General features: G+C 38.2%; 1 long non-coding RNA gene across 1 annotated transcript in view; it reads left to right on the top strand.

Moving 5' to 3' along the window:
• Positions 1–17,451: 17,451 nt before the first annotated feature.
• The window catches only part of LOC132683386 (uncharacterized), a 587,323-nt gene continuing 580,499 nt past the window's right edge, over positions 17,452–24,275 (top strand). Inside the window, exon 1 of the long non-coding RNA XR_013557771.2 lies at positions 17,452–17,598. This is a non-coding gene — a long non-coding RNA (uncharacterized LOC132683386). The remainder of the gene's footprint in view (positions 17,599–24,275) is intronic.

Below are 24,275 nucleotides of genomic sequence, written 5' to 3' on the forward strand. Positions count from 1 at the left end.
AAAAGCAACATTAATTCTGCAGAACTCTTAAGTCGGCTGTGGGCTGAGAAAGTAACTTAGGACCTCTCAGCCCATTGGAGTCTCATCTGAAGAAGGTAGTCTTCAGAGTAAGCCATTGGGCCACGAAACGTTTTTTAACAATTCCATTCTCTGTTACATTACCCCCTGCTCCCCTAAAAAAGAAAAAAAAGAGTAAGTGTCCATTAACTTTCACACAGCACAACTGATGGCCAGTTCTTAGACTTCTTTTGACAAGTTGGCTACATCTATATCTTGGCCTGGCCATACGGTGCCTTCTTACTAAAGTAAAATGGTACCTTTATGGGCCCAATACACCATGATTCTCTCTGTGTGCCCTTACTTTCTAATGAGGGTTGGTTCCTGGACGCACATCCCCTAAGCACATTCCAAAGAAAATTGGAAGGAGCTGCTGAGGGCTTCCCAGGAGTGGGACAGGGGTGGGTGTTAAAGTGTGCCAGGGTAATCTACATGGATAATTGTGCATTGATTGTAATTGTAAACATTTTGTCCCTCATTACGGTCCTGATGTGGCCATGACAAGGGACATGCTTGCCAACCAGCAGGCCTCTGTGAAGGTGGAAAGTTGGGCTCTGGGTGTGGCCTAGAAGCACTTCTGTCAAATCACTGTCAGGAAAAAAAAGGCTCATTTTACAATTCCTGTGGTGGAAATATATCAATTTAAAAGCAAAATATGAGGCATTTGGGGCATATATAATCTCCAATGATATGCCCAAACTTTTCAGAATGCTTTTTCACATTTGCAAAGCCATTAATGTTGAGAGTGGCTTTTTTTCTGATTTAAAATTCCAAATGCTATTTGGAATAAATAAATAAAATAAATCAATAAGAGAAATAAATAAGAAAATAGGTATAGTAGTAATTTATTCATACTTATATCCCATGTATCATACTTACATTTATAAAGTAAATTTGTGATTTGTTCTGGTGTTATGGATATTTTCCCCTCCCCGTCTCAAGAACTCATCCCTTGCCAGTTGTCTTCCTGGATACCAGAGCCTTTGTGTGCAGTGGCATAATCTGCCATTCCCTCATGGCTATTGCCTATGAAACCTAGGTGTCAGGGAGGCATCATTGCTGGGTAATCGAAGTAAGAAAGAGGCTGAAAAGTAGGGAGTTCATATTAAGTCATGTTAAGGGCAGGTATATTCCCAGGGGTGCCTTTAGGCACATGTCTGTAGACAAAAGCCACTTTGCATGTAAAAGCACATGTGGCAGGAACTTGCTTGCCTCCAGATACAGGTAGTGGGAGGGGCTGGTAGGCCCATGGGCACCTCATACCTGAACTTGTAAGGAGAGGAGGGTCTGCCTGCCCCCTGGAGACCATGTAGGACTGGGGCATGGTCATTTCAGAAGTAACTTGTGGTGTCCAATAATCCCCTCTATGAATATTCCAAACCCTCTGTGACCCTTGATGTTTTTGTACGGTTCTGGAAGGTAGTATGGAAGTGATAGAGCTCCAGTGATGACTGCAGTCATCAAGTTTCCTCTCTGCTTTGCAGGTCAGAGACTAGAGATTAAATCTGATTTAGGAACCTAAAGGAATGGGGGCATTTATTACATCCAAATTTATGGAACCCATACGTACTGCTAATATACGTGTACCGTACAGCAATTTACCAAGGGCATTCATGTGTTTGATGCAACCATGACTCATAAACAGCCAGGAGGGCATTAGCCCCATCTGAAGATTGAACACAGAGAAACTCAGAGAAGTCAAGTGACTTTTCCAGAGCCACACAGCCAGTAAATACAAACTGAGGCCTGAGACCCAGGATGTTTCACTCTAAATCCACCTTTTTTTTCCTCTACCACATGGGGCCGATGCTACAACGTAGCATGTTGCAATAAAATACAGTGCTTTAAATGTGAGCGAAAAATAGTCTTTGTGTTTGTAGCTTCTGTGCTTTATCAGAGTCATCACCCTTCAAGGGGACATGTCACAGGATCTCTGAAACGTAGTTGTGATCTAAGGATCTTAAATTTGAGAGCAACCACAGAGATCACCTGCAACTTCCTCATGTGGGAGATAGGGGAAGTGGAGACAGGGAGGATGAAGTGACCTGGTGAAGGCCGTAAGGCTGGTTCAAGACAGAACCAGCTCTGGAGCCCAAACACATTGTCATCAGGACCCTCCCATATCATGAGGGAGTCTCCCACCATTGATGAGGTAGCACATGACAGATCAAGTTTGTTACTAACAATAATCAACAGTAACACCACAGGGCAACACTGCTGAGGGGGGTCTGTGAGGAAGTCTGTGGTACTCCTCAGCAACTGGAAAATTTTTACAGTAAGCTGATAATTATTTATAAACCAGAGACAACTACACAGCTCCTTGCTTTGCTAACAACGGCTGTGACAATAGGACACCCTGAAGAGGAAGTGTGGTCTTTTCAGATCAGCAGACTGAGGGAGCTAAGTTTTGATTGATTTACATAGTAAAATACAGTGTTGGTTTGGGCTTTATCCCAGCACATGCCACACTGGGGCACTTCAGAGAGCACCAAACTAGGAGACGAAAGATCTGGGGTCAAATCCTGGTGTGTCACCTATACTTCTGTGACTTCAGGCAAGCTGTTTGCTGTCCATCCAAAGGCCTCTCTTCCCTGACACGTGGGGTGCTGTCATAGTTGCCCTGCCCACCTACAAGGTCATTGGAAGAGTGTCTATTATGTTTTATGTTATAATGCGTAGGAAAGGGCCTTGTGAACAATAGTTTCAATAAGTTATTATGATTATTCATAGATGATGATTCAGGAATTCCATAATATTGTTTATGAGGGTGAATGAAAAATAAATAAGCTGGCTGGGAAGGACTTCTTACTCCCTAGCTTCTCTTCCAAGTTCAAGGCTCTGTGCTAAGGTGCTTTACACACATATGTAGTTGTGTGCAATTGCATGTGATTCTTACAGTAACCGTATGAAGTAAATGTCATTATGTCAATTTTGCAGACAGAATTTGAAGATCAGGTTATGTAATTTGGCCACAAGGCTCCCTGATAAGAAAAAGAGCTGAAATTTGAATCCAATTTATTCTGACTCCTAGATCCCTGTTCTGGAGCAGCCCCACCGTCCCACCTCTCAGAAGACCCCGGGGGTCCCATTTGCCATTGGCAGGCCTGTGACCTTATTCTCCCACAAGAAACTAGCGCGTTCGTGAATGGCTGGCATGACGGCCCAGGCAGAGACGCTGTGTTGCCGCTGCAGTGCCGAGGCTCAGTCAGGTCCACGCTCCGGACGTTTTGATTCACTACTGCAGACCACGACTGTGGTTTTCCGTTGTTTTATCACAGGCTCTTGGCATGAAAGCCTCCCTTTTATACCCCTTGTGAAATAAATCGAAGTGCAGTGTTTACAAAGATACTCTGCTTGATCATTTTGCTGCTGCAGCCTTTGAGTGCTCTGGCCTTACAGACAACACTTGTTTTAATGGCCTGAAGGAAAGAACCTTTTAAGAAGATCAAATGAGACACCTGAAAGGAAATCTGGCTTCTTGGTCCCATGGGTAGGAAAAGTAGCTTTTATGATTCGATTTAAATTTTGAGAATTGTTTGTCCTTTCAGATGCCAGGGAGAGGAAATAGATGTATATTGGAATCCTGCCTGGAGATAAAACTGCATACTGTTGAGTCACCTTAGTGCATTGCAGACAGCGGGTTGCCTGGTGATGTGAAAAGTTGGAAAGACTTGTGTTCCCGTCCTGGCTATGCCACTCACAAGCTGTGTGACCTTGGAAAAGTGAACTAACCTCTCTGAACCTGTTTCCACACCTTGTAATAGGCATTATTATAATCTCTATATTATAGATGAGGACACTGGTTTCAGAAAGGTTAGTTCACTTTTTCCAAGGCCACATAATTTATAAGTGGCATATGTATACCCTGAAGGGTATAATAAGAATTCAAAGAAAATATTCTTTTAGTCTGTTGATTGACTCATAGTAAGCTGAGTAAGCTGTCAATTTCCCTAGATCTGTGGACAGATGACTATAGCTTTAGTTTCACAAATTGGTGTGTGACCTTGGGCAAGTCACTTTATTTCTCAAGCTCTTTGTTTCTTAATTGGAAAGAAGAAAAAGCTTGGGTAAGCATTTCTCTGAAGTCCCTTCCAGCTCAAACATTCTACGTATCTATAACTGATTACTTTCAGCTCTACAACCACAAAAATTTTTGTGGTTCCTGCTTGAGGTACTTCAAAGGGAGAAGACTTTTAAATGACTCTGACATTTTCCTGAGAATGTTTGATTGAGAAATATGGGTCCTATGCAGGTAAAACATGAAAGGATACCTTCAATATAGGATCTGGGTATTTCAGAGAAATTTGTATGTGGTCTTGAACTTGCTTCAAACATGTGTCTATCTCACCACTTGACTATATGCAACTTGAGGGCAGGTTGTCTCCTTCATCTTCGTGACAGAATTCATAACACCCAGAAGTTACCCAATACCAATGAATTAATTGGCTTTTTAAAATGTATTTATTTATTTTGAGAGAGAGAGAGAGAGAGAGAGAGAGAGAGAGAGGGAGAGAGAGAGAGAGAACGTGTGCACTAGTGGGGAGGGGCAGAGAGAGAGGGAGAGAGAATCCCAAGCAGGCTCCACACTGTCAGTGCAGGGCCTGATGCAGGGCTCCAACCCATAAACACCAGTGAGATCATGACTGAACTGAAATCAAGAGTCAGGTCCTTAACTGACTGAGCCATCCAGGCATCCCTTTACTGATTGGCTTTAAAGTTTTTTTATATGTACAGTTATCAGACCTATAGACTTGCTTGGACTAATAAAAAGAAGCAGTTTGGGGCACTTTCCTAATATTTATAGTTCTGTTAACTTCAATGTATGTGTTTTGGGTTGATTTACCAAGCTGTACACTGGGCTAGTAGCAGTGAATGGGCCACACAGAACATACTCTTCTCATGCAGCATTTCTCAGCAAGGGCCAAGCTTCAGTCCATACTTTGAAGGTAAGACATGGATATCATGCTTATATGTCTACCTGCCCTTCCGCCTATCCTCTTCTTGGTCAAATTACTTCAATAGTTTCCCTTTTACTATTTTATCCAATCTGTCACCTCGCTTTGATAAATCTCTATTTTATATGGAGTTGGACTTAAACTTTATTGCAAAGAGCTCTTTGCAACATACTACATTTTCTCTTGGCAAAGACTTGAGAACTTTTTGGTTATTCAGAGGTTATTTCAATAATTGAGAACTACCTGAAATTCTACAGAGAATTGGAAAAATTACAGGGATGCAATATCTTTTTCTTTCTTTCTTTCTTTCTTTCTTTCTTTCTTTCTTTCTTTTTCTTTATTTTATTCCTCCCTCCTTTCCTTCCTTCCTTCCTTCCTTCCTTCCTTCCTTCCTTCCTTCCTCCTTTCCTTTCCTTTCCTTTCCTTTCCTTTCCTTTCCTTTCCTTTTCCTTCCTTTCTTTTCTTTTCTTTTTGGAAAAAAAGGGTAGCATTTGGGAAGCTTTCGATGAGCTACTAGAGACAACAGAGTGATAAAGGTTTAGTGTTTTATTGAAATTGGCTCTGGTTGTTTCTGTGAAATTCCTGTATTGAGCACAGATGGTGGTATATTATTTATTTATTTTTTCAAATGGTGGTATTTTAAATCCATAAATATCTTGGTTTTTTTAATTTAATTTTTTTATTTTTTAAAATTTACATCCAAATTAGTTACATATAGTAAAACAATGATTTCAGGAGTAGATTCCTTAAGGTCCCTTGCCCATTTAGCCTATCCCCCCTCCCACAACCCCTCCAGCAACTCTCAGTTTGTTCTCCATATATGTGTCTCTTCTGTTTTGTCCCCCTCCCTGTTTTTATATTATTTTTGTTTCCCTTCCCTTATGTTCATCTGTTTTGTCTCTTAAAGTCCTCATATGAGTGAAGTCATATGACTTTTGTCTTTCTCTGACTGACTAATTTCACTTAGCATAATACCCTCTAGTTCCATCCACGTAGTTGCAAATGGCAAGATTTCATTATTTTTGATTGCCAAGTCATACTCCATTGTATATATATACCACATCTTCTTTATCCATTCATCCATCGATGGACATTTGGGCTCTTCCCATACTTTGGCTATTGTTGCTAGTGCTGCTATAAACATGGGGGTGCATGTGTCCCTTCGAAACAGCACACCTGTATCCCGTGGATAAATGCCTAGTAGTGCAATTGCTGGGTTGTAGGGTAGTTCTAGTTTTAGGTTTTTGAGGAACCTCCATACTGTTTTCCAGAGTGGCTGCACCAGTCTGCATTCCCACCAACAACGCAAAAGAGATCCTCTTTCTCCGTATCCTCGCCAACATCTGTTGTTGCTTGAGTTGTTGATGTTAGCCATTCTGATAGGTGTGAGGTGGTATCTCATTGTGGTTTTGGTTTGTATTTCCCTGATGATGAGTGATGTTGAGCATTTTTTCATATGTTGGTTGGCCATCTGGATGTCTTCCTTGGAGAAGTGTCTATTCATGTCTTTTGCTCATTTCTTCACTGGATTATTTGGTTTTTGGGTGTTGAGCTTGATAAGTTCTTTATAGATTTTGGATACTAACCCTTTATCTGATATGTCATTTGCAAATATCTTCTCCCATTCTGTCGGTTGCCTTTTAGTTTTGCTGGTTGTTTCCTTCACTGTGCAGAAGCTTTTTATTTTGAAGAGGTCCCAGTAGTTCATTTTTGCTTTTGTTTCCCTTGCCGCTGGAGACATGGTGAGTAAGAAGTTGCTGAGGGCAAGATCAAAGAGGTTTTTGCCTGCTTTCTCCTTGAGGCTTTTGATGGCTTCCTGTCTTACATTGAGGTCTTTCATCCATTTAGAGTTTATTTTTGTGTGTGGTGTAAGAAAGTGGTGCAGGTTCATTCCTGTGCATGTCGCTGGCCAGTTTTCCCAGCACCACTTGCTGAAGAGACTGTCTTTATTGCATTGGATATTCTTTCCTGCTTTGTCAAAGATTAGTTGGCTGTACGTTTGTGGGTCCATTTCTGGGTCCTCTAGTCTGTTCCATTGATCTGAGTGTCTGTTCTTGTGCCAGTACCATACTGTCTTGATGATTACAGCTTTGCAGTATAGCTTGAAGTCTGGGATTGTGATGCCTCCTGCTTTGGTTTTCTTTTTCAAGATTGCTTTGGCTATTCGGGGTCTTTTCTGGTTCCATACAAATTTTAGGATGATTTGTTCTAGCTCTGTGAAGAATGCTGGTGTTACTTTGACAGGGATTGTGTTGAATATGTAGATTGCTTTGGGTAGTATCGACATTTTAACAATATTTGTTCTTCCTATCCAGGAGCATGGAATCTTTTTCCATTTCTTTGTGTCGTCTTCAATTTCTTTTAGTGTATAGTTTTCAGTGTATAGACTTTTCACCTCTTTGGTTAGATTTATTCCTAGGTATTTTATGGTTTTTTGTGCAACTGTAAATGGGATCAATTCTTGATTTCTCTTTCTGTCGCTTCATTGTTGGTGTATAGGAATGCAACCGATTTCTATGCATTGATTTTATATCCTGCAACTTTGCTGAATTCAGGAGTCCATTCTAGCAGTTTTTTCATAAAGACCTTTTTATTACAAAAGGTGACAAAGCCTTGACTAAGTCTTTGTGGTCACCATGTTACAGAGTGTCCCATGGATAGGTAAAGGAGCTGCATGTACCATTAGCACTTGAGAAATTGAACCAATATGTAGGGAAGAAAAATGTTGACCAGTGACACTAAGAGGAACTCTACCTCTCTTAAAAGGAACCCAAGAAATCTTACATCAAAGAATGGATTGTACTTTGATGTTAAATTCCTGTTGTCATCAACTGAACAATTTTTTTGAGCATCCACTATGTGTGACACCATTCTAGCACTGTGGGGAACAATAAGGTAGATAAGACAGAACATATGTTTTTAGAGTTAGAAGAACAAAAAGTAATACCCCCTTCCTCCCTTTATATCTTTGGAACCAACTGAAAATCAGATACTAGGTTAGCTGGTGATCAACAGAGTAGCTTTATTATTGATAAAGTTGATTGGAGAACTTGGACAAATGGACTTGCTAACAGCACCCTTTCTAAGTCTAGATGTTTAAATACTCTATGAAGTTTGGGGTGGCAGAATAGACACCCTTAGAATCGTAATTGTCCAACTTATCTTGCCTTTTGAGCCCAAACTAGTAGCTTTTAAATTGATTAGCTCTACATCATAAGATGTGTAGCACCTACTAAGCAGGTAAGTTATTTCTCCTTTCATTGGGAAAAATCAGTAAGGAGCAACATGAAGGGAGACCTGGAGTGTTATATCAGTGGAAGTAACCTCATGGAATTTTTGAAGTAAGGGGACTAAAGGTCTCTACCTAAACATTCTCCATTTTTCCCTCCTAACCTGTGGGCTTAATCTCTAAGTCATGATAAAATGGCAGTGTGTTTATCCCTCTCTGAAGAAGAGATCATCAGCATAGCAGGGAAGCCCTGCTGTAGTCTTTGTGATGCAACTCACTCAGTGTTACTATTCATTTCATTCTGGGTATCTTCCTGGGACCACTGATGGGAAGTTTAGTTTTGGTTCTTAGGTGGCCTTTGAAAAGATTTAGAATAGTACCTTAGCCTAAAATCTACTTCCTATATTATATCTCTTCTTAAATTGCATTCTCTCATATTGTCCAACATTGGGGGTTGTGAAATAAACCCAAATAGCCAAAGTTGATATCATGGAGATACCCCCAATTTGGATATAACCCAATTCTTAACTACTAAATTCCCAAGGAGCAGTAAAGCACAAAAATCCAATTTTCATGTCCTTTTAATAAAGTTCAAATTAATGAAGTCCAAAAATCTGCTTAAGGATTTTAGTAGGTAAGATTTGAAAGTTTTGAACTAGATATGGAACAAGGTGACTTCGAGATTTGTACTTGCTTGTCAAGATGTGTTTGTTCATTACCACTTCATCTCCATGATATAGTCAGTTTATGATTTTTTCCACTATTAATGTAGAAATCAGTCTAGCTAACATTTATTGACTACTCTCTATGTGTAAGGCACTATGGATAGTACAGAGATGACAGAAGATGTAACTTTTGTCCCTCAGAGATTTACAACCAAGTAAACTGGGTGAAATGGAATGGTACATTACCATACCAAAGCTCTCTCTCTGGTTCTACCTAAATTACCCACGCTATTTCTAATTTTTGTTCTTAGTTCTATCCCAGCACACTATGTTTAATCATATCCCTGTGACTTATATGTGTGTTTTCTTTCAGAAATGGCCCTTCTTTCTGCCTTCTTAGATAGTCAGCCTTTAAAAGCCAGTTTGACTATCACTTCTTTAGTTAAAACTTTGTTGGTTTTCTGGAAAGAGATATTTAGACCTTCCACTGAGCTCCCATATATAGTATTCTTTTCCACCTCCATTGTAATACTCATCCCCTTGATTTAGAATAAGAGGATATCTTCTTGTTTGTTCATTCTTCTTCAGTGCATTGTAATGATGGTGTTGATTCTTTACCTTTCCCCATATCTGTGCCCTTTGGCATGTGACTTTAAGGGTCTTCTGAACAAGAGGCAGAATTTATGTCCTTGCTCTTTGATTCTGAGTTTGGCTGTGTGACTTGCTTTGGCCAAGGGAATGTTATCAGTCATGACACAGAGTCTAGAAAAAGTACTTGAGTATTTCTGGTTGTACTTTCCTACTTCTTTCATTGCCTTGAGAATATGCTGGGTTAGCTTCTTGGAGGATGATATACATGTGGAGTGTACCAATTTGTCCCAATTCTAACAGCCAAAGACAGTCTAGATCAGCCAACAGCCAGTTGACCTCCCGACATGTGAGCAAGCCTAGCTGAGTACAGAGTAACTGTATTATTTACAGTCTAGACTGTATCACTGACCCACAGACTTGTCATTTTAATAAATGCATGCTTATTGCTTTATGCAACTGGGTTTTGTGGTTAGATGTCAGAAGGCTATTTTGTGGAAATAAATAACTGATATCCTTTCTGTTTCCTCCATTAGACTGGGAATTTTCTGATTGTAAGGATTGTGTATGATTCAACCTTCTTCTTTACCCATACCTAGCATAGAAAAGAGATATTTGTTTGTCGGATAAAAAATAGCCTAGATAAGTAAATGAGTATCATACTCCCAAATTAGAGATTACGCCAAAGTTGATTAAATTTGGCTTTGAAATATACAATAAAAATTTTTTATGGTCGTAGTCCATTTATTTTCCTAATGTTTTCCTTAGGCTAGCATTTATGATGTTTATATACCTTATATCAAAATTTGAAGAAGAACAGACATCTAAGAAATAAAGAAGCAAGAGAAAACAAGCTGGAGATGAGATAAAAATGTCACTGTTAATCAGCTAGCTGACCATATGAAATAAATAATCCACTGATCCCAGTTGTCCCTGCTTCATGTAGCTATCAATGATGATTTGAAAAGATATTCCCAGCTACCATTTCATCCTAACTGAATGGCTGTTGTTTGACACTGAAATAGTTCAGGTTATTATTAGGGTAAACCTAATAATTATATAATTCCTGCTTGTTTGTATACATTTTAATGAGTACAGAGCTGCCAGTTAAGGAATCAGAAACAAGTGGTTTAATATTTATCTTCTAATGATGAGGTAGCCCAAATTGCTGAAGGTTGGGTTTTATTGACACTTTATTAGTTTTTGATAGAATCTGAAACATAAATAGGTTGTTAATTGGAAAGTTGAGTGAGTGGTATGGATAGGAATCAGTTTTGAAGAATGGGTGCAGAGAGTAAAGTAGGATTCTGTAATTCCTTGAAATGTGATGCTGCCCCTGGGTCAGTCTTCCTTGAGTTCTTACATACTGCCATGAATGGTATGTCCATTCTGAACATGTTGTAAAAACATAGATACTATGGGTTTGGGGGAAATAATCAAGAAGGACCTGTCTCTTCAGGCGAATTCCTTTCTATTTGGCAAACACTGAATAAATATTGTAAATATTAAGATATTTTTAGAATCTTTTAGAGGTGAGGAAAAAGAAAGAAGAGCCATTTTTGGTAAGGTGTTAACAAAATATGAATTATATTATTTACCTAATAGTTTCTTACCTATCAAATGTCGTGCTGGCTCAAAATGTTTTGATCTGACAAGTATGAACTTTTCAATGTAGATACTGTTTTGAATGATACTAGAAAGAAGTGGTAGCCCATTAAGGTCCTCATCCAGGTCTTTGGGACTGCACTCTCGACTGTCTAGTAGCCAGTACATCATAGTATGGGTTGATAGTTTTTCAGGTTGCTTTTTTTCTCATCCTAGGTCATTTCATAGAGAGACTGTGCCCTGTACCTTAACCCATTTGTCAGATCCATAAAGTGAATTTTGTGATTCTTATGGAAAAGCTAAGTTTATTTCAAGGTTTTAGTGGAGGACATTGAGGATGGTCATCACTTACTTGTGTTCAGAGCCAGTTAGGACGGTTGGTGTTATGTCTTAAGTTAGATAGCAGTCAAATACAAAGGCAACCTTCTGGGAAGAACCCAGTATCATGAAAGGGCATGAGATTTAGTATGAGGCAGATCTGTGTTCTCATCTTTACCCTGCCACTTACTAATTACGCAGCCTTGGTTGGTTACATAGCCTCGCCGAACCTCAATTTCCTTATTTGTGAAATTGGGTTAATAGAAGTATTACGGATTAACAAAAGTGAAGTATATGTACCAGACATTGAAAACACATTAGAGTTCCTCCCTTATTCTCCATTATTTTTAGTTTCCTCATGTTCAGGTCATATAAACTGGAATAAATAAAATAAATCATTGGTTGTGAATGAAGTAATGAACATCCAAAGCCTAGAATTAGTACAGACCTGTTAGTATAACTGCACTGAGCTGGACCATCTACATACCTTGATTACAGTTCTGGGCTCTGCCCCTGGGGTGCTGTGGTCAGATTCAAGTCAGTTGTTGAGAATGAAACACAGACATACTAACTCATTAGTAACTTTCTCAGACAACCAAGTCTTGCACATCACTGTTTTTGCCTCTTTAGACTCAAGTAGTTAAATGACATTTTTTTAAAAAATGAGTTTTCAAGTGCTTGATGATTTCAACTGAGCTGGATATATAATCTGCTCCACCTTTAACCTGACAAAACTATAAGATACAGAAATGTGATATAGTGATTTAATACCAACTCTGTCAGAGAAATTTGCTAACACACACACACACACACACACACGCACGGGTGTACACACACATGTATGCATAGATGCACACATACACACATTTTAGTTATTTACATTCAGAAAAACAATTCTGTTTTCAATCTGAGATAAGTGCTTTTAAATGTAAACTTTATTACCCATTCCATTTCTACTGAACATTGAGCTCCAGAGAAAGCATTCAGGGATATGGTAAAGTATATGTGATTTGAAGGAGAAAATCCTCCCATAGTAAAAGATCTGGGAAGGAATCCTCACAGATGAAAGAGACAAAGGATTCTTTTCCTATCAAGTTTTGTAGGATGAGATGCAAATCTCGTGTCCATAGCTAATTTCTAGTTATTGCAGATCATGAGACTAAAACCTATATCGGATGCTTTACTTTCTCTTTTCTTATCCCCCTTCCCCAGACTGTAGCCTGGGTTCTAGGAAGCCATATCTGTGTTGACTCCCATCCCTGCTAGCTCCAGAGAGACAAGCAGGTAACCTGGTCATCCTGCTCTTCCCCATCTGATTATGGAGTGTTTTTAGACAGGCAGGAGGACCTACACAAGGACCAGAAAAGTCTGTAGAGGATTTTTGGTGACATGTGAAATGCATTTAACTATTTAAGTTGTAAAAACAAAAGCAATAGTGGGAAGTAAAGAGCATTCAGAGAGCAGGATGAAGCTGTGAAGGCAAGAATCCTTTCTGCAATGGCACAGGTGTGTCAAAGCGAATGAACTTTAACTCCAGTATAAATGGATTCTTCCAGCAGAAATTCTCCTGGAACAAAGCAAGAGAGCCTCGGGGAAAGGATTTAGGACTGAAAAAGAAGCCCTCATATGCCATTTTCTTCTCTTTGTTTTTATAGTTATGTCACATTAACTTTAATGAGGCAAAATGTCTATCAAGCTTTAGAACTATATGAGAAATTTTAAGAAGAATGATTATACATTCAATTCAGAAAATATACTCTGGATAGTCAGTTAAATCTTTTTTTCTTCTTTTTAAAGCCGACTTTTTAAAAATAGGAGCTTTTTATATTTTGTGCTATGTGACATAACCTAAAAAAAAACTTAGAAAATCCTGTGATAAAATTTTAAAGTGAAGTGTTTTGAGTGGTAAAAAGAATATGATGTGAGAAATCTTTTGACATAAAGATGACAAGCAGGTAGACAGAAAAGACTTATGCATGCTAGTTGAAGGAAAAAACTACAAAAAAAATGATACATCTTATAACAATGGCCTGGGATGAGTCATTTTCTTTTTATTTCCTAGGTAAAATCTATTTAATGATTTTAACATTTATCCATTAATTTTTTTCTGTTTGAAGTGTAATTCAAAGCTCGGTATCAATCCTCTGAAGGGTAAGGCAGGTATTTATTTTAAAATGAAAAAGGATTACATATTTTCAACACAAGTCATAATATAGAAGAGATGTATAGTTGGAGACTTTCTGGGGAAATGTTTTTGTGCCATGACTCTTCTTGATGAAGGCTGGTAATGATGATAGACCTCTATTCCTACCAGGGAAGGAAAGCATTTCGGAACAAATGTAAAAGTTTTCTTCCCAGGTAAAGGTGACCAGTTCTGTAATTTAATTCTAAGCCAATGTCTGGAATTTCTTGGGGAAGGTGAAAAAAATCTCTGTGGTGTTCAGCAAATTGGCTTTAAAATTTGCCTGTGGGGGATGAAAGACACATTCCCCTGAGGGAAGGTTTACATTACCCTTCTTACCACCCGACTTGGCTGAGTTTGTGACAATAGAGAATGGCATATGGAAAAGAGAGATGGCTTCAACTTTTTGTTGAATATTACTATTTCAGGATTGATATTTTAAAAAAAACTCTCCACAAGGAAGAAAATATTTATCTGTCATGATGTTGTTCATCAAATTATATTATTCAAATATCCATTTTTGCAAAAATACCTAGCCTCTTTACATAATCACAAGAGATATGCAGACTTGATGGCCACTCAGAATGCTCTGAGCTGACAAGGACCCTAGGACTTAGAGAGGACTTTGCTCTCCCATTCCACACTGGACCACAACACTTTTCTCTGATCATAAGATTAGGGCAATAGGATTTGTAATTAAAACATGCTCAGGGGTCTCAGAATGTTAAGCCGATTAAATGTGCTGCTTATTATGTGGCTATAGTTTGGTATCTGGAGAGCTATAAATTATCCCTAGACAACAAAACCGAATGCTCCCAAGGTGGTTCTCAGAACAATTATCATTTTATACCAGTTAATAGAAACTTATCACATTACCATTTACTGATCAGTTACCAACTACTAGGCAGTCTAGTGGGCTCAGTTTCTTTACATTGTCTAGAGATGAGAAAACAGAGGCTCAGAGGTTTTTAGAAATTTGCCCACAGTTATGAAGTAGAGTCAGGATTGAACTCATATCTACAGTTTTCAAAATCTCATATTTCACTACATCATATTGCCTTCCAAACAGAAAACAAACAAACAAACAAACCCATAATAGTTAAGTTCAGCAATTCCAAAACATCCCAAACAATAATGACTTAAGGTTTATTTCTCCCTTTTGTCATAGTGCAGATTTGCATGCCAGGGTCTGCATGGCAGCTCCATGGTGTTGGGGACTCAGGCTCTTTCTATCAAGTTGCTGTGCCATCAGTAGGGTATGTTGTCTTAGTCTGTGTGGCTCAAGAGGACTCATGACCATGTCTGCTTCAGCCCATGGAGTGGGGCAGGGGAATGGAAGAGGGGAGGGAGGGCATGCTGCTTCCCTTTAAGGGCACAATCACTTTTACTCCTGTGCCACTGATTTGAACGTACCCATATAGCCATGCCTAGTTGTGAAGGGAGATGGAAAGTAGAGTTTTATTGTGAATAGTCAAGAGACTAGGTAAAGCTAGGAGGTTTTATTATTATGGAAAAAAGGGAAGAACAGTTTTTGGAGGTAAATTAGGGACTATGATAGGGACTTTTCATATCAGGGAGTCTACCTGTATCATGTTTTTGAAGAGTTTAGGTTCCAGAGAAGCTATGGAAGTTAGCCAAGGTTATATAGAAGTTGGTAACACACAGGCTAGAAAGCAGTTCCCTGACGTCTAGGCCTATTCTTTTCTACCATAGCAAACTGGTTCTGCAGCTTCACCGCTACTGGTGAAAAAACAATGCTGACCAAATTGGACCATTAGTGTCCAAATTATGTTCATTAGCACAAAACATTCCCAAAGAATCCCAAAGATGCTTTGTACTCTTCTTCCATGAGTTAATTTGAAAAATGCATAAATATTTGTATATGTTTGTCCTTATTTGAATGAAGATGGTTTGAAAACGGGCTTTAAAAAGCATTTCTGCATAGCTCTAGGACTGTATTGTGTAGGATTTTCGTGCAATTTTCTAATGGACAGAGAGAGAGAATAAGTTCTGGAATTTATTACACTGTGCATTTCACTTGAATTGCCTGACAGATCATTGGAATTTAATTTTAATTAAAAAATACGGTGCATCATAGCCTAATAATCTATAGCCTCACACTGCTATGCAATTTTTGGAAGGCAATAGAAAATTGAAATCATTCTTGGGTATTGAAAATGTTTATGTGTTCAGCCCATGGGCCAATTCACAATTTAATTCTGATTCTTTAAAGACCTATGCTTTGTGAGCACACTGGTTAAGAAAAAAATTAAATTTATTGTGACACATCATCAACTTGGTGCAAAGCTGCTCCCCCGAAGGAGTGGTTGAATAGACAATAGATTGTGCAGGCAGTGAGCAAAAACAAAACCTGAATTGGGACAGAGACTAATTGTTCCAGCTACTACTCTCAGTTCTCTACTATCATATGCTTCCATTCACTGAAGCATCTCTTGTTTGGTCTTGCCTGAGTGTCTTGTGTAAATGTTCATCAGTACCAATAACAACATTTCCTATGTATCTGTGCTTTATGCCTTATAAAGTGCTTTCCTTTATGAGATGTAACTTCATGTGAAAAGCAACCCAGTGGGATAGATGAGAGAAGAGTAATAATTTCCATTTGTACAGATAAGGAAATCAGTCATAAAAGGGATTATTGTGAGATTTGCTGGTTTTTTTTTTTTTTTTTTTTTTTTGTAAAAGTAGGAAAAAGGAGAATCACATTTGACTGTGAGTTTAATGTTTGCCTTTTGGAGGCAATGTGTTTTGTGTATACAAATGTGTATTTCTGGGATGGATGGCCAGGTAGCAAAGTTGGAGTCATTCCATAACTGTGTCCATGGAAATGGAAACAATGACCAGTCTAGTAGTTGAATGCTTTACACAGCTATGCTTTCAGTCTATATGTGAGCTCTCTCTCTTTTTTTAATATGTGAATTTTAGAGAATTTTAACTTTGGGAGGCTGGAGTATTTGTGCTAAGTTTTGTGTTTCTGCCCTTTCTTTCTATCAACATCTTTTACCGTGCCCAGAGCCCCTGCGGTCCTGATTTTTCTTGTTGTAGCACTTTGTCCTTGTGATCTTCTTGATTTAAGCACCCTATTTTGCCATCCTATTTTCTCTTCAAAAGCCTGCCCACTGTCAGGACATATAGATGTCAATATAGATATAGAGAGACATAGACACATATATAGGCACAGACAGACATTTGGATGCCTGGTTGACTACTACTTTTCATTGGAAGGCCATGGTCTTTGTGGGCATGTGGTCAATACAAGATTTTCCCCTTGTATTGACAAAGAAATTTGTCATTTTTCTTTTGAGTCCATTTACTTTGACCTCTCAAGAGGTCAAGCTTAGCCAGATCATTGGAGGTGACAAAAGTCAATTTCAAACATCTGAGGATTAATTTGCTTATATTTTGGCTTCAGTGATTGTTACTGAAACTAACATTTTTTTTTCTGAGATTTTGCAAGACAAGAGAGTATATGGACTTTGACTTTCCTTTACATATTCTTGTGTGATATCTGAAGACTCTTTCAGTTTGGTTTGCTACCATCCTATAAGACTTAAGAAGTAAGAACTATTTATTAAGTTTTAGTAACCTTGGACCATATCACTAGTCTTCTGTGCTCTCTGTGTACCCTCTTCTCCATGCTCACATCTTTTCAAACAAAGATTAGAGGACAAAACCAGTTTTCCATTTCTGTAGGCTAAGAACTTCCCAGCTACAGAATTCTATAGGTCTTACACTAGCTGAGGGGTTGTTGCTATCTGGAATTGAGTCTTCATGGAAGGTTTTTAGTCTCTTATAAAGATCTAACTGGTCATCTCATTGTTTCCCCAGTGAAGGTGCCTGGTGTCCTGAAACTCCCTGTGAATTTGCTGGTGACCTCACTCATCAACCTTTGGGATAGCAGTCAGTGTTCGCTCTCTGCTTTTCAAAAAGAGATACTTGACTCTCTGAGCTTGGCTCACAAGGAGGCTTCCCAGGCAAAAGGTAAATTTTTGGAATTGGCACCTCTGGTAAGGCTTTCATTGTAAAAACATTAAACATCACTGTATAAGCAAAGAAGAAAGATCTCAGGGTATCTGGGAACTTTTGTCTCTTCCTTAAACTACCTGTTACAGACTGACCATGGATTCAAGTCATAGACTAGGAATGGGAGTAGTATTATAGCTATATTGTTTAGTTTTTGTATATTTAAGTATATATGGATATTTTAAAACATGTTTATTTTTTCTGAGGATTCAATTTGCTAGCTTTGTTATGAATTTGACAGAGAAGAGCAACTCTATTACTGCAATGAATATAATTTCTAGATAATTTGTGAAATGAGAGAAAGAAATTATTATTGGAAGTCTTTTTTCTTCATAGTTAACTATTTTAAGACTTTTTCCTTATACTGTGAATAAAAAGATTTAAAGACATTTAGAAAGTTAAAACCTAATATTTCATCAGTAAAGGTGAATCTGAGTGAAAAGCATGACTTGAGTGGTAGTACACATTAAGAGTTACTTGTAGAGGGCTCTTTCTTACAAACAAAAACAAAAACAAAATATCATCAAGAATTTTTATGTGTTGTTATTAAAACAAAAGAAACCCTGAAATAACTTGTACTGTCTCTATACTGCACCATAAAATCATAAATATAGGGCTTTGCAATAAAAGGTGATATAATTCTACCTTTTATTGTTTTAGTAAATTTATGGGAAGAGAGTGGAAAATATTACAGAATTATTGCACATCTTTTTAAATTTCGTTCAGTGATTTTTTCCCCTTTATTTCTTAGGACCTGTCCTGTCTGATCAGCTGATCTATTACAAATCTCTTCATTCCTTTTGCAAAGGGCTATCTAACAGTAGTGCACTATTTACTTCTAATGACTCTAATTAAGCTTGAGAGAAAGACAAGATTGAGAATCAGGAAGCTTGCCTTCAAATCTGATTTTGGGGAAATCATTTAATGGCTCTCAACTTTTGTTTCCTCACTTATAAAATAAGGACTTGAATATAATCGCAGCAAGCCAAACTTGCTCATAGTGTGGATGGGGAAAGCAATATTGGAGATGTGATCCATGCCTAACCACCTGCACTTAAAACAAAGGGACAGAATGACTATATTTAAGAGAAACCTTGGCTTTGAGGCCCGAGACTAATAATTCTGAGACTTTAGTGTGCCCAAGAATCTGTTCTCTAAGAAACTTATTAAAAATTACATACTCCTGGGACCCATTATAAGGGTGTTGACCTGTGAGGTCTGGGTTGAGGTTTAGTAATCTGTATATTCAACAAGTACCTACAGGAGTCTAATACAGATGACCCTGGGACACCCTTTGGGAGACACTCACTGCCTTGAAGGCTACATGGCTATGGGTGAAACAGATAAGTACCCAGAAGCTACCAGTTAATAAGATGTTTTCTCATAAGTTTTTAGAAGCTCAGCAGATTTGGAGCTTAGTTATTAATCTGTTGAATTTTTGCTGGGTGTGCTTTTGGATGAAGTTTAGCTCCAGGCAGAGGGTACAGCTAGAGGAGCTATGTTGTATCATCTAATGCTGGTTAAGGGAGCATGGTCTGGTGATTTCATTCTAGAAGCCTGGCTCTGTCCATTCTTTCCATGTGATGTGAGGCAAGCTATCTTCCAATGGAAGCCTCTTTTTCGTGTCTCTAAAGCAGAGGTGGTATAATACATTTTTCATGGTGTTGTTACAATAAATACGTAAGGTAATGCATGCAGAGCAATGAGCAGAGTGCCTGGAATGTAGTAGTGCTGAATGCATGTTACTATTATTGTTGAAGGTCAGAGGGGAGACACTTGGATTTAGTAATCAATTTTTAGTATAATTTACCTTTACATATTCAATTTGTTCTTTAAGCATTTATTAATTATCTGTTTGGCACGAACAAAGCACTCTGATGTGGTGGGGTTGGGTTCCATGAAAAGAGGAGGTAAATATGAAGATGTCCTCAAAGGGATGTGCAGGCCAGCTTGGTAGGCAATATCAGCTAAGATAGGGGCATGGGAACTATGGCAAGAGGAGGGAAGAATTCAGCATGGCTTGATTCCAGACATATCTGGACTCAATTTCAAAGTAAGGCTGATGTACCCCCTCAGATCTGAATAAGCCTTGGTCCAGAGTTGTGAGAATGGGCTGCCAGGGACCTGTTAGTAGTTCTCTTATAATAAAATTTTCACATATGTATATCCCAATCTGATTTTCCCTGTCCCGTGGTTTTATAACCAAGAAAATGTTTGTTACGATTTTCCCTGTCACATGGTTTTATAACCACGGAAATGTTTTTAAAATAAAATAAAATAAAATTGAGACATGAGCCATCTCTTTTTACTTAAGTAATTTATTAAACAAAATTGTGAATAATCAGTGGGAATCAAGACAAAACAGAACAAAAAGTCCTAACCCAGGCGGACAGTGTAACATGTTTTCCTAACTGGTGTGGGGAAAAATAATTCTTTGAATTTGACAGTGCTTTCTTGTCGAGTTCTCTCTGGCAGGTCTTCCTAATGAGAGAACACTTCCTTTGACAGGCTGCTCAATACCTTTGCAAAACATCCAGGAATGACTACCTGGGTTAGAGACATAGACTAAGTAGATAATCCTTTCTGAAACAAACAATCTCTTCTCTATGTATTGCAGAGGTCATGGTAGAAGTGGGAAAACATGAAAATAAGGTTAACTAGATTTGAGTTTTATGATGCCTGCAAAAATCTGCAACCCAGAGATAAAGAATTCACATTTTATTGTAAAGAAGACAACACTGATTAAAGACAAGACACAGTTAATTTCTAATTTCAGTTAGAAATGGGGGTCTTCAAAGAGGAACAAGGGGAATCAGAACTGTCTCTATTTCTTGACCACTAGGTAGCTCCTGCCTGCTTCATTAACACTGGGCAAGTAGTACTTCTAATTAAGAAGTCGTTTAAAATAATTTGCAAAGAGCAGGGACATATCAAGTGTGAAAAGTTCCTCATAGAGGAGCACTTCAGGGCTAATGATGATGAGACTGACAGCAGTTTGGGGCCTCAGAATCTTATTCTGCCAGCTTGAAAGAACACCTAATTAGCACCTGTGGTTCTGTTAAAAATAAAATAAAGGAACCAATATATGATCCTGGGCCAGGTAATTTTCGATGGCAAAAAGCCTTCACGTATTCCAGGAATCCTGCTATTCTAAATGAACTAATCAATAACAAGGGCAAATCCTGTTAACAAAGCAATGAATACCTCAGCCAAAATTACAAAGATAAAGGGCTCAAAAGGGAAAGGAAGCTGCCAGATTTCTGGGTAATCATTTAAACTAATAGCAGGTATTCTATGAGATTAACTTGAAGTGTTAAAGAATTTTTGTTTGTTAAACACCAAAATTTTTGGTTTGTTAAAGATTTTTGGCTTGTTAAAGAATTCATATGGTACATATAATGTACAGTCTTTAGTGGATAAAGAAGGTGACAGTGTCCTATCACTTTAGGAATAGTCTCTTTGAAAAGACTTGTGTCAGAAGAACCTCTGTTCAGATTTTTAATTTGTCACTCGCTAAATGAATGATTCTGACTCTTCTTTTAAACTTACATAATCTTCAGCGTCTTCATCTGAATGGTGGAAATAATAATGCTCATTTCACAGAACTGTTGTGAAGATTGGTTATGATAGATGGTGGGTAGTAAAAAATTGTATCCATTATTATTCATGTTGTCCAACCTTGGGGATTCATTCAGTCAACAAATGTTTTTTGAGTGCTTCATCTATGCTAGGCTCTGTAGGTTCTGGGTGGCTTTGTCACAAACATCTGTACTACCTGCCTTATCCTCTAGGTGATAATCAATGAACATGTGAAAATGAGATGGCTGTCCATTTTTAACAATACATGGAGATACGTATTTTACGGAACCACTGGAACTAGGGAAATTTTTCAAAACATGGTAAAATTTTGGGAGCTACCATGTTTGGGAGCTCTTCTAATTCACTATCCCAAATGGCTCCTGGAAGGGCCAAACATAACTTTCATCATCAAAGAATGAACCTTTATTAACATTGAAGATATTGACCTGAATGTGCTATGGATTCTGAAGGAATTTTCCAAGGTGAATTCTCAAATTGGGTTAGTCATGACCATCTCATTAATGTAATAGAGTCTTCTACTTGCTTTTTTTTGAGCAAAAAGCTTATTTGGATTTCTCTGATCTGTGTTGTCTATTTAAAACTTAGACCCAAGACATAACTCACACCATCAGTGCAATTACTATGGGCGTGGCTCTATTTTGATTCTGATCTTAGTGGAAAGACTTGAGAAGCAGGATGGCTGTGGTCTAAATACAAACGTGATGATTAATGGTGCCTTGGGAATTTTGCTAATTATCCTGGCCAACCAGAAAACTTAGTTATATTCGGCTTTAATTTCCTTATTGATTATAGGGAAGTGAATGTCTTGTGCCTACTAAAATCAGTGTTACCTGTATTTTAATCTTATATAGATGATACTCAGCAGTGGTTCTCAAACTTCAACTGCATTAGAATCATCTGGAGGGTTTTGTTAAAACAGATTTTTGGGCTGCAGCCTCCTGAGTTTCTGATTCACTAGATTGGGGTGGGGCCAGATAATATGCATTTTGAGTATGTTTCCAGGTGATGCTAATGCTGCTTGTTTGGAGACCACACTGTGAGACCCACTGGATAAGAGTAATCCAGTATAGTTTTTGTTTAGTGGTACAATTATATTAGTACTAGCTAGTACTCATAATTCCTGATAGCAAAATGCTTTCTCATATAGTTTCATTTTATCTTCCCAGGAGCCCTGGGAGGTAAGCATTATTAGATCTGATTTATTGATGAAAACTGTACCATAACCATTTTGGGTTTTCTTTCTTAATAGGCTGTGAGGTCTTTGAGGCCAGATTCTATACAGTATTCAATTTTACATCCTCAACACATAGCAGGGGTCTGGCAATAAATGTTTGTAGAATGAATAGCAGGATTTGCCCTGAGTCACACAGGGAGTTTGTAGTAGAGCCCAGTTTTGAACCTGGACTCCTTAAATCTTAGTCTTGTGCATTTCTGCTTTGGGTCTACAACAAAAGCAAATTTTCTCTCATACTTGGGAAAAGGCAGTAGTTTTTCTGTTGTGTCCTGAAATTCTGGGTTCCAAAGCCTAGCTAGCCAAGATGATTACTATTTGTTTTGAGCTATACTGTTAACCACTGAAATATAACAGATCAGGGGCGCCTGGGTGGCGCAGTCGGTTAAGCGTCCGACTTCAGCCAGGTCACGATCTCGCGGTCCGTGAGTTCGAGCCCCGCGTCAGGCTCTGGGCTGATGGCTCGGAGCCTGGAGCCTGTTTCCGATTCTGTGTCTCCCTCTCTCTCTGCCCCTCCCCCGTTCATGCTCTGTCTCTCTCTGTCCCAAAAATAAATAAAAAATGTTGAAAAAAAAAAAAAAAATATAACAGATCAGTCACGTCTTACACATTTATTCTTTCCTCTTCCATCATGACTACTTTAAAAATGCAGGCAGTCCTCACTTTGCAGAGTAGTTCAGGATAGTAAAATGACTGTACAAGCTGAAACCATAATAAGTGATTTTAATAACCAATGGGGAAAGTTGCATGATTTTGTTTTTGGTCCAAACATTAAAGATTCTCTTACTGTCCACTATAAATGTATAGGGAAAGGAAAAATTTAATAAGTCTAATATTCACTTAATACACTGCAACCTTAGAACATTAGAAGTATTGAGAATTATACTTTTTATTTCTTTGTAAATAACTTATTAAGCATTGTTTGTATAATTGCTTGTTTTCTCATCATATAACATAAGACATGGAGTGAGCATCTGTTTTATGTCTTGAAAAACTGTCCTACTCCTTTTTAAAGTTTGGATCAATTTCCAACATTTTATCCCTCGTACTTTCAACATTGTAAAATATTTCTGAGAGTTCTTTTAATGTGAAGATTTCTGCTGGCGTCACTTCCTCTGGGACGTCTTCATCCTTTTCATCTCAACCACTTCCCTCATTTATATTGATAAATTCTCCTTCATTAAGTTTTCTGGCTGCATAGCTAGTCTCTTGTACGGTGGCAGTGACAACATTCCCATGGTCAGCTATTTCTTCCATATCTCCTTGGAATCTGGGTGTAAATTTCACAAAAGCATCTTAACTGAGTTGCCGCTTCACCAGATAACATTCATCAATTCATGCTGACTTATGAAACAGTAAAATCAGCCTGTATTGGCAGTGGAAGGTCCTTTTCCAGTCTCTAGTACCAATTATAGTTTTCTTTCAACGTGGCAACTGACTTCACTGCTTTGGCTTGAGGGCTAGTGAAACTGATTGAGATTTGTGTTTGATTACCATCTTCAATCCAAACAAAAGGCAAAGGCCTTATTTCAACCATAAGTGGCTTTCTGTTCCTAATTCAATTTAACTAAAAAGATAGTGAATTGGTTTTACCCTCTTTCTTATATTCACTGGACTTTTTCCAATACGGGTTATACTGTGACCTTCTTGCGGGCCTAGATCTTATTCTATCTTGATGAGCATTTTCTAATCAATAACAGTTGTACTTCACTTTGTGGCATTTGCTGCATTTTCATCTTTGTCCATTCTTTTGATTGTCCCATTTTTGTAAACGTGGTATGTGGCCTTATCACTTGTTGAAAGG

The sequence above is a fragment of the Panthera onca genome, chromosome C2 (assembly GCF_046562875.1).
Source record: "Panthera onca isolate mPanOnc1 chromosome C2, mPanOnc1 haplotype 2, whole genome shotgun sequence".
Lineage (NCBI taxonomy): Eukaryota > Metazoa > Chordata > Mammalia > Carnivora > Felidae > Panthera > Panthera onca.